We start from the raw sequence: 5675 nt of genomic DNA on the forward strand, positions 1-5675 counted from the left end.
TATGAGCAGGAGGCCACCAGTGGCAGGGGCTGGTTCAGGCTGCCTGGATGGGAAACTCTAAGGATGATTAAAAACAAGGCCTGAAGACTTCCCTGGTGGCGCAGCGGTTAAGAATCCGCCTGCCAGTGCAGGGCACACGGGTTCGAGCCCTGGTCCCACATGCCACAGAGCAACTAAGCCCGTGCGCCACAACTACTGAGCCCATGTGCCACAGCTACTGAAGCCCGTGCGCCTAGAGCCTGTGTTCCGCAACAAGAGAATCCACCGCAGTGAGAAGCCCGTGCACCGCAACGAAGACCCAACACAGCCAAAAATAAATAAATGAATAAATAAATTTATTAAAAAAATAAATAAATAAGGCCTGAGGCATCAGGCAGGATTTGGACATCTCTCCAGCTCTTGGGCTCCCCTAAAGGCTTTCAGGCTGCCCCTGGGCTTCCCTAAGCCCTCTCCTGAGACACACAAGATACCTGAAAACTGGCCCTGCCTCATGTCCAGCCTCATCTCCCATCCTAGTCCAAGAAGATACTTAGCATTCCCGAACACGCCATGCCTCTCTGTCTGATTGATCTTACTTCCTTTTTCCACCTGGAAAATTCCACTTCTCTTTCAAAACATCTCAGATGTCACTTCTTCCATGTAATCTTATCTGATATCCCCCTTCCTTCTGCCCCACCCTCAGCAGAGATGGGCATTCCCTCCTCAGACCTCCCAAACACTAGGATACACCAAAAGAATAGCACACATCAGCAGAAGTGTCACTAGCAATTTGCAAGGAGGCAGGGGAGGAGCCAGCCCACAGTGGGTAGATGGGCTTCCTGACCTGAGGACAATATACCTCTCCTAGCTGCTGGAAGGCCTCTAGGTCAGAAGCCATTTCAACAGTGTTGCCATTGCCCTGGTGCAAAATCCAGATCACACAGCCTGGTTACATCTCTGCCTCGATATTTACTTATGTGTTTAATTCCCATATATATATAACCAGTCTCCCATTCACCTAGGTGTCTCCTCAGCCTAGCTCTGCTGGTGCCAACCACTTGGGGTGGGCACCAGCCCAGAAAACATGCCATCCAAATTTCCAACCCCTTCAGCCTGAAGAACTTTCTTTAGCACATCTTGTAATTAAGGTTCACTGGCAGCAGATGTGCTCAACTTTCATTGGTTTCATCCTCATTTTTAGTGATATTTCTTATATAGAGATTTCTAGATTAATAGGGGTTTTTTTTCTTTCAGTACTTCAAAGATGTTGTCCCACTGTTATCTTGGCCTCCACTGTTTCTGATAAGAAGTCAGCCATCATTTATTGTATTTTATTTATTTATTTATTTATTTTTGGCTGCGCGACACGCAGCTTTTGGTATTTTAGTTCCCTGACCAGGGATCGAACCCTGGCCCTCGGCAGTAAACGCACAGGGTCCTAACCATTGGACTGCCAGGGAATTCCCATCATTTACATTCTTGTTCCCTTGTCTTTTCCCTCTGGCTTTTTTTTTTTTTAATCATTTACACTTACAGAAAAGTTTAAAAATATTAGAGAGTTCCCTTTTATTCTTCACTGTTTCCCCTATTATTAACATTTGGATTACCATATTGTAATTATTGAACACAGGAAGTTAACATCGATATGATACTATTAACTAATCTAGACACAATATTTGAATTTTGCCAGTATTCCACTAACGTCCTTTTTTTGGTGTAAGATCCAATCCAGGATCCCATATTGTATTGTCATCATGTCTCCTTAGTCTCCTTCAATCTATGACATTTTCTCAGTCTTCCTTTTCTTCTCATCACCTTGACACTTTTGTGTCAATTATTAGGCCAGTTATGGTATAGTATGACCCTCAGTTTGGGTTTGTCTGATGTTTTCTCATGATTGTATTGAGGCATTCTATACAAGAATATCACAAAAAGTATGTGCCTTGTCATTATATCAAGGGGTACATGATGACAATACATCTTATTACTTACAGTGTTAACTTTGGTCACATGGTTAAGGTGGTGCCTGCCAGGTTTCTTCACTATAAATAACTATTTTGCTCTTTGTAATTAGTAAATACTTTATGAGAATATAATACTGCAATTCTATGCAAATATCCTGTTTCTCTTCATACTTTCACCCACTAATTTTAGCATCCATCAACGGTTCTTGACTGCAATTAGTTAGTGTGATGGTTCGTTAATAGTGATTTTCCACTTCCATTTTTCCTTCTACAGCTATTAATTGGTATTCCATAGTAAGGAAGACCTGCCTCCTTCTTCCTCACTTTTAAAATTCAGTTATTTATTTGTATCAGTATGAATTCATGGGTATTTATTTTATTCTATGAGTTATAATCCGATACTATGATTTATTTTGTTGCTCAAACTTTCTCAGTTTGACTCTAGCTGCTTTTAATGTACTCTTTATCTTTGGTTTTTAGCAGCTGGACTGTAAGATGAATAAGTGGTTTTCTTCATACTTATCCTGCTTGAGGTTGGTGAGACTCTTGGATATATAAGTGGTTTATTTTTCACCAAATATAGGAACTCCTTAGCCATTATTTCTTCCAATATTTTCTCTGCCCATTCTCTCTCTCCTTACCTTCTGAAACTCCCATTACCCATATTTAGATGTTATCGAAAATAAATTGTCCCACAGGCCACTGAGGCTCCAGGTTTTTTAAATCATTTTTTTTTGTTTGTTTTTCAGTTAAACAGTAATCTCTCTTTAAGTTTCCAAACCCTCTCTTTGGCACTCTCTAATATGCGTTAAGCCTAGCCATGAAATTTTTCAGACATTGTGTTTTAAGTTCTAGAATTCCCCTTTGCTTGTCTTTCATAGTTTCAGTTTCTCTGCAGAGATTCCCCATATCTTCAATAATTATGTCTATATTCTCCTTTAAGCCCTTAAACATGTTTACAACCACTATTCTAAAATTTCAGTCTGCTAATTCTGACTCATCTCAGGAAATGTATCACTTTATTGCTTTTTTTTAAATGGTGGGTCCCAATTTCCTGCTTCTTCATATGTATAGTAATATTAGATTATATACTAAACGTTGTGAATTATTCATTTCAGAGTGTATATTGTCTTCCCTTGAAGATTATTGAGTTTTGTTATATTAGGCAATTAAATTACTGGCAGGTTATCTTGACAGGTTGGTTTTATTCTTTTTCAGGGCTGGTCATTTAAAATTTTATCCTTAGTCTTAGGGTGTGTTTTTGTTTTTTTTTTTTTTACTGTAGAACATGGTCCTTACTCCTAAGGTATGGACTTTCTGTATCACCTAAGCACCCAAGTTGTTTAGTGAGATCTTTTCATTCTGACTGGGCTAAAACTCCAACATCTCTAAGCCACGTACAACCTCTAGTGTTCTCGTCAGCTCTCAGCTGCTCTCTGCTAAGCCTTATAGAGTCTCATCATGTGCATGTGCAGCACATCCCTTATCCAAAGACCATGGAGATCACCCATGCAGATTTCTGGGGGCCCCTCTCTGTTCGACTCCCTCCTCTCTAAAAGCCTTTCCCACAAATTACAGCTTCCTCAGCAGCCCTGAACTGTAATCTATGCACTTCACCTCAGTGAGACCATCATGCACTTATTAGCCTCCACCTTCTTGCACTGCAGTCCAGAAAGTTCCCCCAGGCAGAAAGCTCAGCAGATGTAGGGCTCATCTCATGTGTTTCCCTTCCCTCAAGGATTATAATTCTGCTTTGTCATATTCAATGTCTAAAGCAGTTTCTCATATATTTTATCTAAATGTATTGTTGTTATCTGTGGAAGAGCAAGTCCCATACCAGTCACTCTGTCATAGTCAGAAGCAGAAGTTCTGTGATTATTTTTCCACTCCACCTCTTCCACCATCACCTCTCTGTGGTAGACAGTGAGATCCCTGAGTGCTTATTATCTTTATATTCCCCAGGAGGCTCTCAGTAAAAAAAAGAATTTCTTCCTATTTTTGCCTTCTTAGCAGCCCTTGATAGTTAATTTTAATAAAATATTAATTGAACAACGATTTGTCTATTCTGTGATTTGCCCAAGTGACATACTCCCCAGGTGATAGGACTATGGAGGGGTATCCAGTGCATGACGGATAGATCTTCTCCAAGATCCATTTAGGATGCAAGAGGGAATTCCCCAGTGGCCCAGTGGTTGGGACGTGGTGCTTTCACTGACAGGGCCCGGGTTTCTCCCTGGTTGGGGAACTACGATCCCGCAAGCTGCACAGTGTGGCCAAAAAATAAAAAATAAAAATAAATAAATGTCTATGATGAGACAGTATAAAGAGGAAAATTAAAAAAAAAAAAAAAAGCAAGAGTCACAGTATCTGGCTCCTTGATTGACCTTGGCCAGGCTGACCCCAAGATAGGAATCCTTTCCCTGTGCTCTCATCAATAGTCTGCCCTCTTGGGGAAGCCTCACTTTTATCCAGTTTCTCGTTGTCACCCCTATAAGTTGGAGGAAACACTTTTGTGGCCATTTCCTGGACCTCTTGCCTTCAAGGTCATGCTTATTTCCCCTTTGTACTAAGAGTCAGAAGGTTCCCGGATTCAGGTCCCTGCCCCACCTCTTACTAGTTAAGTGATCTTGAAAAAGTCTCCAAGAAGGGAACCCTCCTACACTGTTGGTGGGAATGTAAATTGGTACAGCCACTGTGGAGAACAGTATGGAGGTTCCTTAAAAAAACTAAAAATAGAGCTACCATATGATCCTTCAATCCCACTCCTGGGCATATATCTGGAGAAAAACACGGTCCGAAAAGACACATGCACCCCAATGTTCATTGCAGCACTATTTACAATAGCCAAGATATGGAAGCAACCAAAATGTCCATCAACAGAGGATTGGATAAAGAAGATATGGTATATATATATATCATCTAAAAAAATGATACAAATGAACTTATTTACAAAACAGAAACAGACTCACAGACTTAGAGAATGAACTTATGGGTACCAGGGGGAAGGGAGAGTTAGGGAGTTTGGGACTGACACGTACACACTGCTATATTAAAAATGGATAACCGACAAGGACCTACTGTATAGCACAGAGAACTCTGCTGAGTATTACGTAACAACCTAAATGGGAAAAGAATTTGAAAAAGAATAGATACATGTATACGTATAACTGAATCACTTTGCTGTATACCTAAAACTAATACAACATTGTTAATCAACTATACTCCAATATAAAATAAAAAGTTAAAAAAAAAACATGATCATCTTGTTTAAAAAAAAGTCTCCAAATCCTCTCTATACACATTTTCCTTATCTGTAAAAATAACTATCCGTTCCCTGCCCTTTTCCTCACCCCCAAACCCACGCTACCCCCTCCCAACACACACACACACACACACACACACACATACGCACATTTATGAGGTTCTAGAAACCAGGGATATGAAAGCCTTTGGAATCTGAAAAACACAGAGGAAGTGTTCTCATTATTGTTATTATTTGTGGAGCGATTGTAGGTCTATCAATGCAAATTCATTCGTCTAGTGAAGGAGACTGAGTGTAGAGTAAGTATATTGGCTCAGAATCTTCTCCTCCTACACATTTGTCAGTGGCTCTTCTGTCCATTGAGAGAGAGAGAGATGATAGAGCTGTTCCTTTGGCTTAAAGGAAATGGGCTTTTCAGAGACCACACTCTGACTTAACAATGATATAGCTTGGAATTTCTGGGCTCTGGG

The sequence above is a fragment of the Globicephala melas genome, chromosome 20, assembly GCF_963455315.2.
Source record: "Globicephala melas chromosome 20, mGloMel1.2, whole genome shotgun sequence".
NCBI classification, from domain to species: Eukaryota; Metazoa; Chordata; class Mammalia; order Artiodactyla; family Delphinidae; genus Globicephala; species Globicephala melas.